This window comes from Carlito syrichta, unplaced genomic scaffold (assembly GCF_000164805.1).
Source record: "Carlito syrichta isolate Samal-C Ts95f unplaced genomic scaffold, Tarsius_syrichta-2.0.1 Scaffold301847, whole genome shotgun sequence".
NCBI classification, from domain to species: domain Eukaryota; kingdom Metazoa; phylum Chordata; class Mammalia; order Primates; family Tarsiidae; genus Carlito; species Carlito syrichta.
The window spans coordinates 353094-370574 of record NW_007245943.1 but is presented as its reverse complement, the minus strand read 5'-3'; positions in this window follow the sequence as shown (position 1 = coordinate 370574).

Here is a 17481-nt window from a genome sequence, read left to right as displayed (position 1 = left end):
TGAGAACCCATGGTACTCTGTTCTTTGTTTCTGTGATAGGTCACTGAGTATGATCGACTCTAAATCCATCCAAGGTGCTGCGAAGTCCTTATGTTTGCCCTTCTTTATGGCTGCATAATATTCCTTTATGTATATGTACCACATTTTTTTAAAATCCAATCCAGCTTCGATGGGCAGATGGTTGGTTCCATGTTTTTGCTACTATGAATAAAGCTGCAACAAACATGGTGCAGGTATCTTTTTTGTAGAATGATTTGCATTCTTCTGGGTATATTCCCCGTAAGAGGATTGCTGGGTCATATGGAAGGTCAATTTCTAGTTCTTTCAGAAATCGCTACACTGTCTTCCAAAGAAGTTGCACTAGTTTGTATTCCCACCAGTAGTGTAGAAGTGTTCCTTTTTCTCCACATCCTCACCAGGATCTGTTGTTTGTTTTATTAATGATGGCCTTTCTTACTGCGGTTAGGTGGTATCTCAATGTGGTTTTGGTTTGCATTTCTCTGATGATGAGTGAGGCTGAGCACTTTTTCATGTGTCTGTTGACTGCCTGTATATCTTCTTTTGAGAAGTGTCTATTCATGCCTTTGGCCCGCTTTTTAATGGGGCTGTTTGTTTTTTTCCTTTTGGCACGTTTGAGTTCCTTGTTAGGACTTTGTCAAACATACAGTTGGCAAATATTTTTTTCCCATTCTGTGGGCTGTCTCCTTGTCTCTTGATGATTTCTTTTGATTTGCAGAAGCTCATCAGTTTGATGAAGTTCCACTTGTCTATCTTATTTCTTATGGTATGGGCACTTAGGGTTTTGATCAGGAACTGGTTGCCAGCTCCAATTTCCATAAGGACATCTCCTGCATTTTCTAAGGTTCTTATAGTTTGAGGTTTTAAGTTTAGGTCTTTGATTCATTTAGAGTTAATTTTTGTGTATGGGCATAGGTAGAGGTCCTGTTTCAATCTTCTGCATGTGATCAGCCAGTTTTCCTAGCACCATTTACTGAATAGGTTCTCCTCTCCCTAGTGGTTGTTGTTGGAGGCTTTGTCAAAGATGAGTTGGTTGAGAAATTGAGGCTTTGCTTCTGGAATCTCTATCCTGTACCATTGATCTATATGCCTGTTCTTGTACCAATACCAGGCTGTTTTGGTAACTGTAGCCTTATAGTAAAGTTTGAAGTCAGAAAGTGTGATATCTCCTGCTTTGTTTCTTTTGCTAAGGATTGTTTTGGCTATTCGTGCTTGTTTATGTTTTCATATGAATTTCTGTATTATCATTTTCAGGTCTGAGAAGAATGATGTTGGTAATTTAATGGATATTGTGTTGAATCTGTAGATTACCTTCGGTAGGATGGACATCTTAACAATATTGATTATTTCTTTTTTTTTTTTTTGAGTTGGAGTCTCACTCTGTCACCCAGACTGGAGTGCAGTGGCCACTCCTGGCCATCGCAGCCTCGACCTGCTGGGCTCCGGTGATCCTTCCGCCTCAGCCTTCCAAGTAGCTGGAACTATAGACGCATTACCACGCCCGGCTAATTTTTGATTTATTGTAAAGATGAGGTCTCACCAAGTTGCCCAGGCGGGTCTTGAACCCGCAGCCTCAGGCAATCCACTCACCTCAGCTTCCCAAAGGCACGGGAGTACAGGCTGAGCCACCAAGCCCCGGCTCAATATTGATCATTTCTATCCAAAGCATGGAATATTCTTCCATTTGTTTGTCTTGGATTTCTTTGAGCTGTGTTTTTTAGTTTTCATTGAAAAGGTCTTTCACTTCTCTGATTAGGAAGATGCAGAGGTATTTCATTTTTATGTGACTATTGTGAATGGGATTGTGCTTTTTATTGGTTCTCCGCCTGTTTGTTGTTGTTGTATTAGAATGCAACTGTCTTTTGCACATTTATTTTGTACCCTGAGATTTTGCCAAAGTCCTTTATCAGCACAAGTAGATTTTTGACAGATTCTCTTGGATTTTCAAGGTATAGGATCATATCATCAACAAAGAGGGGTAACTTGACTTCTTCTTTTCCTATTTGGATACCCATGATTTCTTCTCTTGTCTAATTACCCGAGCTAGGACTTCCAACACAATGTTGAACAAGAGGGGTGAGAGTGTACAGCTTTGTCTTGTTCCAGTTTGCAGGGGAAATTTTTCCAGTTTCTGTCCACTTAGCAATATGTTAGCTGTGGGTTTATCATAGATGGCACTTGCTATTTTGAGGTATGTTCCTTCTATACCTAGGTGTTTGGGGGTTTTTATCAAGAAGGGATGCTGGATTTTATCAAAAGTTTTTTCTGCATCCAATGAGATAGTCATGTGTTTCTTGTTTTTACATCTGTTGATGTATTTAATTACATTGATGGTCTTGTGAATGTTGAACCAGCCCTGCATCCTGGGGATGAGGCCTACTTGGTGATAGTGGATGATTTTTGAGATGTGTTTTTGGGTTTGATTTGCTAGAATCTTGTTGAGGATTTTTGCATCTATGTTCATAAGGAATATTGGACTATAGTTTTATTTTTTTGTTGGATCTTTACTCGGTTTGGGTATCAGCATGATGTTAGCTTTGTAAAATGATGTGGGGAGAATTCTTTCTCAATTGCCTGAAATACTTTCAATAGGATTGGTATCAACTCCTACTTGTATGTTTTTTAGAATTCTGCTGGAAAGACATCTGGTCCATGACTTTTTTTTTGTAGGTAGTTATCTTATGACAGAGTTAATTTCCTGGGTTGTTATTGGTCTATTTAGTGTCCTAATGTCTTCTTGTTTCAACATGGGGAGGTTGTGTGATGTCAAAAAGTTCTCCATTTCATTTAGGTTATCAAGTTTGTTTCCATATAGGTGCACCTAGCAATCTCTCATAATCTTTTGTATTTCTTCAGGGTCAGTTGTGATTTGAATTTTTGTATTTCTGATTGTGTTTATTTGGGCTTTTTCTCTCTTTTTCTTGGTCATTCTGGCTAGGAGTCCATCAATCTTGTTTTTTTTTTTTTTTAAAGAACCAGCTTATTGTTTTGTTGATGATATTTTTGTCTTCTGTGTCCTATATTTAGGCTCTTTATTTTGGTGATTTGGATTCTTTTACTAAAGTTAAGGTTTTGGTGGTCTTCTTTTTCTAGCTCCCTTAGATGATTTGTTAAGCTCTCAACTTGTGATCTTTCAATTTTCTTGATGTGTGCTCTTAAGGATATAAATTTCCCTCATAGCATTGATTTCATGACATCCCAGAGGTTTTGGTAAGATGTTTCTTCATTTTCATTTGTTTCCCAGGCATCTTTTAATTTTTGCTTTGAATTTAGTGTTGCCCCAGTAGTTCTTCCATATCATGCTGTTTAGAAAGATGCCAAGGCATTTCATTTTTTTGTGGCTATTGTGCATGGAATTATGCTTTTTATTTGGGTTTCTGTTTATTATTGGTGTATAGAAATGCAATTGTCTTTTACACATTGATTTTATAACCTGAGATTTTGCAAAAGTCCTTCATCAGTGCAAGGAGGTTTTTGATAGATTCTCTTGGGTTTTCAAGATATAGAATCATGTTATCTGCAAAGACTTTTCCTATTTGGATACCCCTGATCACCTTCACTTCTCTAATTGCTCAAGCTAGGACTTCCAAAACTATGTTGAACAGGAGGGGTGAGAGTTGGCATCCTTGTCTTGTTCCAGTTTTCAGGGGGAAATGTTTCCAAATTCTGTCTATTTAGTAGTATGCTGGCTGCGGTTTTCTTGTAGATCTATGCCTAGATGTTCGAGGGTTTTTTATCAGGAAGGGGTGCTGGATATTATCAAAAGCTTTTTCTGAATCTAATGATATAATCTTGTGATTTTTGTTTTTACATCTGTTGATGTATTTAATTATGTTTATGGTCTTACAAGTGTTGAACCAATCTTGCATCCTGGGGATGAAGCCTACTTGGTTGTGGTGCATGATTTTGGAGATGTGTTGTTGAATCTGGTTTGCTAGGATCTTGTTGAGAATTTTAGCATCTATGTTCTTCAAAGATATTGGCCTTAGTTCTCTTTCTTTGTTGGATCTTTACCTGGCTTGGGTATCAGTGTGACAGGGTATCAATGTGGGAAGAGTTCCATCTTTCTCAATTGCCTGGAATACTTTCAGTAGGATTGGTGTCAGTTCCTCCTAGTAGGATTTGTAGAATTCTGTTGGAAAGTCATCTGGTCCAGGGCTTTTTTGTAGGTAGTTTTCTTATGGCGTAGTCAATTTCCTGTATTGTTATTGGTCTATTTAGGGTCTTGATTTCTTCTTGTTTCAACCTAGGGAGGTTGTGTGATGTCAGAAAGTCTTCCATTTTCTTTAAGTTTTCAAGTTTGTTTCCATACAAGTGTACATAGTAGTCTCTGATAATTTTTTGTATTTCTTCAGGGTCAGTTGTGACTTCATCTTTTGTGTTTCTGATTGTGTTTATTTGGGCTTTTTCTCTTTTTTTCTTGGTCAGTCTGGCTAGGGAACCATAAGTCTTGTTTTTCCTTTCAAAGAACCAACTTTCTGTTTCATTGATTTTTTTTGTATTATATTTTTGTCTTCTATGTTCTGGATTTAGGTTTTTATTTTGGTGATCTAGATTCTTCTGCTGAAGTTAGGGTTTTGCTGGTCTTGCTTTTCCAGCTTTTTTAGATGACTTGTTAGGCTGTTAATTTGTGATCTTTTCATTTTCTTCATATGCATTTTTAGACATATGAATTCCCCTCTTACTACTGTGTTCATGGCATCGCAGAGATTTTGATTTTCATTTGTTTCCAGGTATCTATAATCTCTGTTTTGATTTCCATATTGACCCAGGAGTTGCTTAGCATCATGCTGTTTAGTGTCCATGTCTTTGTGGGTTTTGGGGGAACTTTATTGGTATTGATATTTATTTTTATTCCACTGTGATCTGAGAAGGTGCATGGCAAAATTTCAATCTTGTAAAACTTGTTTATGCTTGATTTATGAACAAAGGTGTGGTCAATCTTAGAGTACGTTCCATGCGGTGATAAGGAGAATGTATATGTTGTGATCGTTGGGTGGAGTGTTCTGTAAGTATCAATTAAGTCCATTTGGTCAAGAATCACATTGAACTCATGAATCTCCTTGCTGAGTTTTTGTCCTGATGATCTGTCTAGGGCTGTGAGTGGTGCATTAAAGTCCCCAGCTATGATAGTGTTAGAGTCAATATCTTTTTTAAGTTTTCCTAGAAGCTGCTTTATGAAAGTTGGTGCTCGTATGTTGGGTGCATATATGTTTAGGATGGATATTTCTTGTTGATGCATTGAACCTTTTATCATTATGTAGTGACCTTCTGTGTCTTTTTAAGTTTTTGATAGCTTAAAGGGTATTTTTCTGAAATTAAGATTGCAACTCCTGCTTTCTTTTGTGTTCTGTTCACCTAAAATTTTGCTTCCCATCCTCTCACTTTGAGTCTGTGAATGTCCTTTCTGGTGAGATGAGTCTCTTGGAGATAATTGCTGCCTCATGATATTTTATCCATTTTCCCATTCTATGTTTTTTCAGTGGTGCATTTAGTCCATTCACATTCAGGCTAATTATTGAAATGTGAGAGTTTATCCCTGTCATGAGGTTCTTATAGAGTTATTGTTGTTCTTGTTTGTTTGTTGCCTTTCTTTTGATTTTTGGTTTGATTCATGTGTGTTTTCAATCTCTTTCCTGTACTGTTGTGAAGAATGTTGTCATTCTTTTTTCTTTTTCTTCTGTGTTTAATACTTTCTTAAGTGTTTCTTGTAGAGGGGGTCTAGATGAAGTGTAAGGTTTTAGGGATTGGATGTGTGAGAAAGATTTTAATTCTCCCTCAGTGATGAAGTTTAGCTTAGCTGGGTAGGTTATTCTTGGTTGAACTTGTTTATCTTTGAGAACTTTGAAGATTGGGCTCCAAACTTTCCTAGCCTGTAGTGTTTCTGTAGATAAATCTGCTGCTATTCTAATTGGTCTTCCCCAGTAGGTAGTCTGACCTTTTTCTCCTGCTGCCTTTAGGATTTTTTCTTTTATACCTACTTTGCTTAGGCAAATTATTATGTGTCTGGGAGTTGGTCTTCTCATTTGTTGTCTTGCAGGGGTTCTCTGAATTTTCACATCACTGATGAGATAAGGGAAGTTTTCTTGAATAATTTCATAGATTGCTTATTCCAGGGTTGTCTCTGTCTCTCTTTCTGCCTTAGGAAGTTCAACTACTCTTAGGTTTGACCTCTTGAAATAATCACTCTTGAAGGTTTTGTTCTTTTTAAGCTTCTTTTTCTATAGTTTTTACAGTTTGGGTTAGTTCTATATTTTGGTCTACAAGCTCTGAGATTTTTTCTCCTGCTTGACTAATTCTGCTTTCCATGCTTGTTAGTTTGTTATTTATTTCAATAACAGTATTCTTACTGCTGTTATCTCAGTTATCAACTTCTTCCTGTTTTCCTCTTGTCTCTCCTCAGTTCTTTTTATTCTCTCTATTAATGTCTTGATGTCTGGGTTTGTAGTCATTCTGGGGGTTCTTCATTGTTTGTGTTTCGAAGTCTGTTTTCTCAGTGTCTGACCTCACAGAGGTCTGGGTGAGACCTATATTCTTCTTTTGGTTTTTCTTCATTTGTGTAGATTTTCCTCTCCACTTTTTCCTTTCTCCCCCCTTCTTTAATTCTGTTGTTCAGAGATGGCAAGGTTACCTTTTCTTCTGTTTGCTCAACCTCCTAGTCTTCCTTATGTAGTCTTCCTTTCTTCTTCCTCAACCTCCTTCCTTCCTTAGCCCTCTACTTTGTTCAATTCTGAAGCTGGACTCTGGGTTGAGCCTGTACTTTTTTGCAGTTTTGAGGTTTAATTGAGGGGGGAGCTGTGATTCAAAAATCTATATGCAGAACCCAGTATCCAATGACAGGTATATGGGTACCCTGGAACCCATTTCCCACTGCCTTGCAATCTGTCCATGCAGTGGGGGTATATGTTTGCTCCCTGAAAGCAAATTGAGGTAAAAAGGCAAATAATGGAACAGGGAAGGGGGGGAGGAAGAGGAGTGTGGAGAGAGAGAAGAGTAAGAGGGGAACAGACAAATGTACTGACTTAGGTCCCAAGTTGGAAACTGGGTGGAGCTGGATGGGGCAATGCAGGTTCTCTGCCTGGTCTTGTGGCTCCAGCTGATCTCTGGTTCTGCTGTGGCCAGAGGCTGAACTGGGGGAGGTAGAGTGCAAGATAGCTGGGCACTGGAGGTTGGCGTGGGTGCAGCTGGTGAGGGAGCCTGGAGCTCCATGGGGCCAGGACTTGAGGGGTGTTCTGAGTGGGGCAGCAGCAGTGGTGGCGGTTTGGGGCAGGGTGGGATGCTGCAGCCAGTGAGGGAACCCGAAGTTCCACAGGGCCAGGAGTTGAGGGCTGCCTTGGGCAGGACAGTGGTGGTGTCAGCGGCTGCAGTAGTGGTCATAGAGCTGAGTGGTGTGTGGAACCAAGGCCCTCCAGTCCACGGACTGACATGGCTGCTGTTGGAAAGTGAGAGTCTTTATAGACACTGACTTTTGCAGAGACTCTCACAGCCCCACCTGTCCTGTCACCATCTTGCCAGAAGTCCCCCTCATGAGGTTCTTATAAAGTTTTTTCTTTGTTTACTTGTTTTCGTTTGACTTTGGTATTGATGTGTGTATGTGTTTTCAAGTTTCTTGTTGCGCTGTATTCTCCATTGATTCTGTGCGCTGCTGTTCTCTTGGGAAGTGTGTTGTCATTCTTTTTTTTTCTTCTGTGCTTCATACCTTTTAAAATATCTCCTGTAGAATTGGTCTGGAAGCTGCATAATCTCTTAGGGATTGGATGTCTAGGAAGGATTTTAATTCTCCATCACTGATAAAGCTGAGCTTGACTGGGTAGGAAATTCTTGGTTGAAATTGTTTAGGACTTTGAATATTGGACTCTAGTCCCTTCTTGCTTGTAGTGTTTTCTGCCAGTAGGTCTGCTGCTATTCTGCTGCTATTCTCCAGTAGGTAGTCTGACCTTTTGCTCTTGCTGCCTTTAGGATTTTTTTTCTTTTGTGTCTACTTTTGTATGTGAATTGCTATGTGTCTTGGGGTTGGTCTTATCTTTTGATGTCTTGTGGGGGTTCTCTGTATCCCTTGGATTTAGCTAGTGACATCTATGGTGAGATGGGCAAAGTTTTCTTGGATTACTTCCTGAAATACTTACTCCCAGGTGTTCTCCATTTGTCTTTTTTCTTCTGGGATACCAATCATGTGTAGGTTCGCCCTCAATATAATTACACATCTCTTGTAGGTTTTGTTCTTTCTTTCTGGTTTTCTTTCTATATTTTTACAGACCATGTTAATTCCATGTTCTGGCATTCAGGTTCTGAGATTCTTTCTATGGCTAGATTTATTATTTCTATTCTCCATGCTTTTTATCTTGTTATTTATTTCCTGGATGAAATTTTTTATTGCTAAAATCTCTGCTACAAATTCTTTCAGTGCTGCATCTTGTCTTTCTTGAGTCTTATTCACTCTTTCCATCCATTCCCTAATACCTGTCATATTCTGGGGCCAGTTGTTTGTGACTTCCATTGTTTGGGCTCTGAGATATGATTTTTCAGGAGATTTCTCTTTGTTACAATTGAAATTACCTGTGGTCTTCTTTTGGTTTTTCCTCATTTGTTACAGATCTCTTGTTTTTCTCTTTAGTTCCATTATTCAGCATCAGTGGGAGAGACTTTCCCTTCTGATGTTTGCTCAGCCCTCTATTCTTCCCTGATCTAGGCTCTAGATTTATTATACTTTTAAATAGGATGTGGGTGGGATGCTTTTTGTCACTTGTAGTTTTGAGAGTCAGGTAAGGTGGAGAATAGGGAGCTAGGATTCAGAAACTACTTGCTAATTACAATGTTCACTGATTGTATGTGTTCAGTGAGACCTAATTACAATGTTTGCTCAGGTATGTGTTCCCTGAGACCCACTCCTCATTACCACTCTATATGACAATGCAATGGGTATGTGTGTGTACCCCCTGAGTCCAAGATACAGTGATAGCAATGAAGAGCACAGAGAAAAACAGAATGAAATAAGATGGACAAGAAATAAAAAAAGAAAAGAAAAAGAAAAAAAAAAAACACAGAACAATGAAAGCAGAAACCAAGGCAAAAAACAATTGAGTACATACACACAGTCATATACCCCCCCAAAAGGTGAAACAAAATAAACAACAACAAAAAACCCAGGAAAACTAAACACACACACACACTCTCTCACACACACACTCACACACACATTCACACACACACACCTAGCAAAAGTTGAATGGAGAAGCAAAAGAGAAAGACCAGAAAAACAAATACAAAAACAAAGGAATTCAGATTGAACCCTTATACATATGTTGACACACCTTAAACTGAGAAAAGAAAAAAAAATAGAGGAGCAAAGGAGCAAAAACAACCAATACCAAAAAAACAACAACAAAAAACCCAACCAAAAATCTGAAGATGAATATTCAATCATTTACATACACACATAAACATAAATTAAAAAACAAAAGAAGAAAGAAAAGACAAGAAAAAAATGTGGGGATGCAGATCAAACCCTCACATACATATTCATGCACAAAGGAAAAATATTTTTAAAAAACAGTTGAACGAACAAATAGTTAAAATTTTTTTTTTTAATTAAAAGTTTTAAAAAATGCTACCCTCTTGTGGCAGTCTCTATAATTGTTCCTCTTGTCTCTGCTATATTCTGCAGAGCTTCCACCTCTTTCACTCTCTCCCCAGTGTCTGGAGCAGGGAAGGTGAATGGGGCTGCAGTCCGCCCCTCCCACTCTCAAATGATCAGGGAGATCCTGTCCAGTGGGGAGGTGTGGGATTATCTCTTCCCCAGATATGTTCATGCAGGGGGTGCCCCAGCCAGGCCTATCCTGGAATGGAGTTCTCCTATTGAGACTGATGTCCCGACTCCACCTGGGTTCTTCCCTCTCAGTCATGCCCCAGTTGTGCGGGTCTGATGTTCAGAGAATTTCTGGGGAGGAGGGGGGTTGGGTCAACCCTGGACTCACCACTGATCTCTTTGGAGTTCTTCCTCATTCTTTTTTGGCCATTCTCTTTGTCCCATGACTGGATCATGGTAGGGGGTGGGGCGCCTGGGACTCAGCATTCCAGGTCCCTCCGAAGTTTATGCTTCCAGGATATTCCCGCTGGATCATGATCAATCCCTGAGTAATTGATCCATCACTTACAGAGCTCAAGTCTGTTGCTTCGTGGTGAGCAAGTCAGAGCACTTTCCTGTTCTGCCTTCAAGATGGTGGTAGGGTGCCTCTCTTGAAATCTCCAGTGAGTCTCTGCCTCTAGGCTCCCTTTGCAGCCCCTGCTGCCAGTGCCTTGCTAGGCACTGAAGTGGTGAGGCAAAGCCTGAAGCCAGCAGTCTCTCCTGCTGCAGTGGTGAGGCAGAGCCTAGGCCCCATAGTCTGTACCCACCACTTCTTCACGGGAAAACTTTTGTCCATTTTTTAAAAAAATGATGGTCAGCTTCTGCAACCTGGGAAGAGCTAGGAAGCAGAGAAGCTGCAGCACCAGCTGTTGCACCAGGAGAGCCCAGGCCACTTACTCATGAGCCCCTACTTAGTGTCTCCCAGCATTTTCTTCCCAGGAAGGTTTTGTTGATTTTAAAAAAATGGTGCTTGGCTTCTGCTTCCCAGAAATCACTAGGGTCCAAACCCAGTAGCTTTGGCACCAACTTCTGTACCAGGAGAGCCCGGCTGCTAGCTTCCTAGCCTTCACTCAGTCAGTCACTCACCAGCATGTACACAAAATTTTCCATACACTCACTCATTCACACGGGGACTAGCATAGTCTGACTGGCTTGGCCACCATCTTCTGAACTTTGGTAGTTTCTTTTGCATTGCAGAAGCTTTTCAATTTAATGAGCTCTTACTTGTCTGTCTTATCTATTATGGCAGGTATGTCTGAGTTTTTGATCAGTAATTAATTGCCTATTCTGACTTCTGTAAGGGTGTCGCCTGCATTTTCTAAGATTATTATAGTTGGATGTTTTACATTTAGGACTTTGAACCATTTAGAGTTGATATTTGTGTATGGTGATAGTTAGGAGTCCTGTTTCAATTTTCTGTATGTGGTCAGTCAGTTTTCCCAAAACCATTTGCTGCACAGGTTCTCCTCTCTCCAGTTGTTGTTGGTGGAAATGTTGTTGAAGATGAGTTGGTTGAGAAATTGAGGTTTTGCTTCTGGAATCTCTATCCTGTTCCATTGACCTATATGCCTGCTCTTGTACCAAAACCAGGCTGTTTTAATTATTGTAGGCTTATAGTAAAGTTTAAAGCCTGGAAATCTGATATCTCTTGCTTTGTTTCTTTTACTGAGAATTGTTTTGGCTGTTTGTGGTCATTTTTTCTTCCATATGAATTTCTGTATTGTCATTTTCAGTTGTGAGAAGAGTAATGTTGGTAATTTAATGGGTATTGTGTTGAATCTGTAGATTGCCTTTGATAGGATGGATATCTTGTCAAAGGTGATTCTTCGTATCCATGAGCGTGGAATATTTTCCCATTTATTTGTATCTTCTTGGATTTCTTTGAGCAGTGTTTTGTAGTTTTCATTGTAAAGGTCTCTCACTTCTCTTGTTAGGAAGATGCTGAGGTATTTCATTTTTTGTGTGTGACTTTTGTGAACGGGATTGTGCTTTTTATTTGGTTCTCTGCCTGCTTATTGTTGTTGTATAAGAATGTGACTGTCTTTTGCACGTTTATTTTGTACCCTGAGACTCTGCCAAAATCCTTTATCAGTGCAAGGAGATTTTTGACAGATTCTCTTGGATTTTTGAGGTATAGGATCATATTAGCAAAGGGGAATAACTTAACTTCCTCTTTTCATATTTGGATACCCCTGATTTCCTTCTCTTGTCTAATTGCTCTAGATAGGACTTCCAACACTATGTTGAACAGGAGTGGGCAGCCTTCTCTTGTTTCAGTTTTCAGGGGAAGTACTTCCAGTTTCTGTCTGTTAGTAATATGCTGGCTGTGGGTTTATCACAACTGGCACTTACTATTATGAGGTATGTTCCTTCTATGCCTAGAGGTTCAAGGGTTTTTATCAAGAAGTGATGCTAGACTTTATCAAAAGCTTTTCCTGTATCTAAAGATACAATCATGTGGTTCTTTTTTCTACATCTGTTGATGTATTTAGTTACATGTATGGTCTTGCAGATGTTGAAACAGCCCTGTATCCCAGGGATGAAGCCTACTTGGTCATGGTGGATGACTTATGAGATGTGTTGTTGGATCTTGTTTGCTAGAATCTTGATCAGAATTTTTTTTTTAAATTTCCCTTTATTTTAAAGATGTGTGGTACAATTCAGGGTTATGTATACAAATGTCCTTGTTGATGAGGTGTGCCCCTCCCTACCCTGGCAGTTTCTCTCAACTGCTAGTCCCACCCCTGCTCCCCTGGCAATTTTCTACTTCTGCCAATCCCTTTCTTGTAGTCAATCCCTTTCTTATAGTATTACAATAAATGTTCAAGGTCTGCTTATGAGTGAGAACATCTGGTACTCTGTTCTTCATTTCTGTGATAGATCACTGAGTATGATAGACTCTAAATACATCAAAATTACTGCAAAGTCCATATATTTGTCCTTCTTTATGACTGCATAATATTCCATTGTGTATATGTACCACATTTTTTATCCAGTCCAGCTTTGATGGCCAGCATAGTTGGTTTCATGTTTTTGCTATTGTGAATATAGCTGCAACAAACATGCGTGTGCAGGTATCTTTTGGAAGATTGATCTGAGTTCCTCCAAGTATATTCCCAAAAGGGGGATTGCTGGGTCATATGGAAGGTTAATTTCTAGGCTTCATACCCAGGATACAGGGCTGGTTCAACATCCGCAAGACCATACATCAACAGATGTAAAAACAGCCACATGATTATATCATTAGTTGCAGAAAAAGCTTTTGATAAAATTCTGCAACCCTTTTTAATAAAAACCCTCAAACACCTAAGTATAGAAGGACCATACCTCAAAATAGTAAGCACCATCTACAATAAACCCACAGCTAGCATATTGCTAAAGGACAGAAACTGGAAACATTTCCCTTGAAAACTGGAACAAGACAAGTCTACCCACTCTCACCCCTCCCTTCCAACAAAATGTTGGAAGTTCTAGCTAGATCAATTAGACAAGAGAAGGAAATCAGGGGTATTCAAATAGAAAAAGAGGAAGTCAAGTTATCCCTCTTTGCTGATGATATGATCCTATACCTCAAAAGAACCAAGAGAATTGGTCAAAAAACATGCTTGTATTGACAAAGGACTTTGGCATTGTCTCGGGGTACAAAATAAATGTGCAAAAGACAGTTGCATTCTTATACACCAACAATAAGCAGTTGAGAGCCAAATAAAAAGCACAATCCCATTCACAATAACAACAACAACAAAAAAGAAATACTTCAACATCTTCCTAACCAGAGATATGAAAGACCCTTACAATGAAAACTACAAAACACTGCTCAAAAAAATCCAAGAAGACACAAACAAGTGGAAAAATATTCCATACTTTGGATAGAAATAATCAACATTGTTAAGATATCCATCCTACCAAAGGTAATCTACAGATTCAATGCAATACCCATTAAATTACCAACATCATTCTTCTCAGACCTGGAAATGACAATACAGAAATTCATATGTTGAGAATTTTTGAATCTACGTTCATTAAAGTTCTCTTTTTTTGTTAGATCTTTCCTTGGTTTGGGTATCAGTGTGATGTTAGCTTCATAAAATGATTTGGGGAGAATTCCATCTTTCTCAATTGCCTTCAATACTTTCAATAGGATTGGTATCAGCTCCTCTATAAATGTATTATAGAATTCTGTTGAAAAGCTGCAGGTTCCAGGGCTTTTCTTTGAAGGTAGTTTTCTTATAATGGAGTCAATTTCCTGGATTGTTATTGGTCTACTTAGTGTCTCAATGTCTTCTTGTTTTAACCTTGGGAGGTTATATGATGTCAGAAAATCTTCCATTTAATTTAGGTTACCAAGTTTGTTTATGTACAGGTGTGCATAGTAGTCTCTAATAATCTTTTGTATTTCTCCAGGGTCAGTTGTGATGTGATATTTGGCATTTCTGATTATGTTTGTTTGGGCTTTTTCTGTCTATTCTTGGTCATTCTGGCTAGGGGTCCATCAATCTTGTTTCCTCTCTCAAAGAATCAGTTTTTTGTTTTGTTGATTTTTTTAAATGATTTTTTTGTCTTCTTTGTCCTGTATTTGGGCTTTTACTTTGGTGATCTGGATTCTTCTGCTTAAGTTAGGGTTTTGGTGGTCTTGTCTTTCCAGCTCCCTTAGGTGATTTTTTAGGCTTTTAACTTGTTCTCTTTCTATTTTCTTGATGTGTATTCATAGAGATATAAATTCTCTTAGAAATGATTTCATGGCATCCCAGAGGTTTTGGTAAGATATTTCTTCATTTTCATTTGTTTCCAAGAATCTTTCAATTTCTGCTTTGATTTCTGTGTTGACCTAGGAGTCATTCAGCATCATGGTGTTTAGTGTCCATGTCTTTATGTTTTGGGGAAATTTGTTGGTAATGATATTTATTTTTATTCCAATATGATCTGAGAAGGTGCATAACAGTATTTTGATCTTGTGAAAATTGTCTATGTTTATTTATGGTCAAAATGTGATCAATCTTGAAGTACATTCCATGTGGTGATGAGTAGAATATATATTGTGTGGTTATTGCATGGAGTGTTCTGTATCTATTCAGTTCATTTGGTCAGGCATCAAGTTGAGGTTCTGGATCTCTTTGTTGATTTTTTGCCTCAAGGATATATCTAGAGTTGTTAGTGGGGTATTTAAGTCCCCAGCTATAATAGTGTTACAGTCAATATCTTTTTTAGTTTACTTAGTAATTGTTTTATAAATGCCAGTGCTCTTGTGTTGGGTGCATGTTTGTTTAGGATGGATATTTCCTCTATCATTATGTATTGTCCTTCCATATATTTTTAAACATTTTTGATAGCTTGAAGTTTGTTTTGTCATTATTAAGATCACAGCTCCTGCCTTCTTTTGTGATCCATTTGTCTGGATATTCATTTTCCATCTTCTAAATTTGAGTCAGTGTATCCCTTGTGGTGAGATGAGTTTCCTGGGTACAGTAAATTATTGAATCGTGTTTTTAAATCCAGTTTGCCATTCTGTGTCTTTTTGGTGGAGCATTTAGTCCATTCATGCTCAGGCTAATTATTGAAGTGTGAATGTTTATTCCCTGTCATGAGGTTCTTTTAAAGTTTTTTGTTTGTTTGGTTTCTTTTAACTTTTTGGTTGATGTATGTGTGTGTTTTCAAGTTTGCAGTCATGATGTGTTCTCCATTGGTTCTGAGTTTTCCTGTTCTGTGAAGGTGTGTAGTCATTCTTTTTTCTTCTTCTTCTGTGCCTAATATCTTTTTAAGCATTTCCTCTACAGCTGATCTAAAAGCTGCATAAACTTCTTGAATTGGATGTCTGGGAAGGATTTTAATTCTCCATTGCTGATGAAACTGAGCTTGGCTGGGCAGGAATTCTCAGTTGAAATTGTTTACCTTTGAGGACTTTGAAAATTGGTCTCTCTTCCTTTCTAGCTTGTAGTGTTTCTGCCAGTAGGTCTGTTGTTATTCTGATTGGTCTTCCCTGGTAGATAGTCTGATCTTTCTCTCTTTCTGCCTTTAGGATTGTTTTTTCTTTTGTACCTACTTTGTGTAGGTACATTTTTATGTATCTAGCAGTTGGTCTTCTCATTTGATGTCTTGTGGGGTTTTTCTCTATCTCTTGTGTTTGGATAGTCATATCTCTGGTGAGATGAGGAAAATTTTCTTGGATAGCCTCCTGGAATATTTACTCCAAGGTGTTCTCCATTTCCCTTTCTTCTTTTGTGATGACAATCAGGTGTAGATATAATATACATCTTGATATAATTGCACATTTCTTGGAGGCTTTTTCTTTCTTTCTGAGTTTTCTTTCTATGTTTTTTATATATCAGGTTAATTCCACATTTTGGTCTTCAAGTTCTGAGATTCTTTCTTCCACTTAATTAATTCTGCTTTCCATGCTTGTCATGTTATTTATTTCCTGGATGAAATTTTTTATAGCCCAAATATCTGTTACAAGTTCTTTCAGTGTTGCATCTTGTCTTTCTTGAGTCTTACTCACTCTTTCCATCCATACCCTAATCTCTTTTGTATTCTGGGGCCAATCAGTGGTGACTTCCATTTTTTGGGCTGGAGATCTGATTTTTCAGACTTTTTCTCTCTGGTACACCGGGAATTACCTGTGTTTGTCCATTGATTTTTCCTCATTTGGAGCAGTTCTTTTCTCTTTAGTTCTGTTATTCAGTGATAGTGGGAGGGGCTTTTACTTTTGATGTTTGCTCAACCCTCTATTCTTCTCTGATCAGGGATCTAAATTTATTCCATTTTGAAACAGTGCTGAGGATGGGAAGCTTTGCTGTTGGCTGTGGTTTTGAGTCAAAAAAAGTAGAGGATGGGGCACTAGGATTCAAAAACTACTTGCAAATCACAATGCTCACTGACTAGAATATGGGTTCCAGGGACCCATTCCCCCCTACCACTCTATATGATGATGCAATGGATATGTGTGTGTACCCTCTTAACCCAAGATAAAATAACATCAATGAGGAGAACAGAGAAAAGTAGAATTAAATAGGACAGACAAAAAAACTCAGAAAAACTAAAGCAGAAACTAAAGCAAAAAACAATAAACACACACACACATACCCCAAGCAAACTGAAAACAAAACAAAACTAAACTAAAGACAGGAAAACCAAACGTACGCACACATACCCAATGCAAAAGAAAAGGAGAAGAAAAAAAGAAAAGAGAAGAAAAGAAAAAGGGGAATGCAAATTGAACTCTCACACATACATCCACACACACATTAAACTAAAAAAAGAGAAGAACAAAAAAATGAAGGAGGAACACTCAATCATTCACATACACACTTAAACAGAAAACAAAAGAAGAAAGAAAAGAAGAAAATTTTTTTAAAAGGTGGCAGAGAATGAAAACCATACCCCTTACATACACATTCATGCACAAAGAAAAAAAAAGAGAAAAAAAATTAAACAAAACAAGACAAATTACTGTCCTCTTATAGTAGGTTTTACAATTGTTCCTCTTGCTGCTCACAGGTAAGCCCCTCTGCTGTCTCCTGTGGGGCTATGTGGCCTCATTCACAATCTCCCCAGCATGTGGCCTAGGGATAGAGGAGGAGGCAGTGGGACTAGGTGGGCTTCAGTCCTTTCCTCCTGCTCTGGTATAGTCAAGGGATACCCTCCAGTGGGAGAGGTGTGGAATTGTCTTCTTCCCATGTACTGCTGTGGGTGGGGGATGGGGGTGGGGTATCTCCAGCCCAGCTTATCCTGGAGTAGCCTCTTCTTTTCACAGCTGCCATCCAGGCTCTGCCTAGGTTCATCACTCTCTGTCATGCCCCAGATGTGTGGGTCTGACATTTAGAGGATTGCTGGGGAGGAGG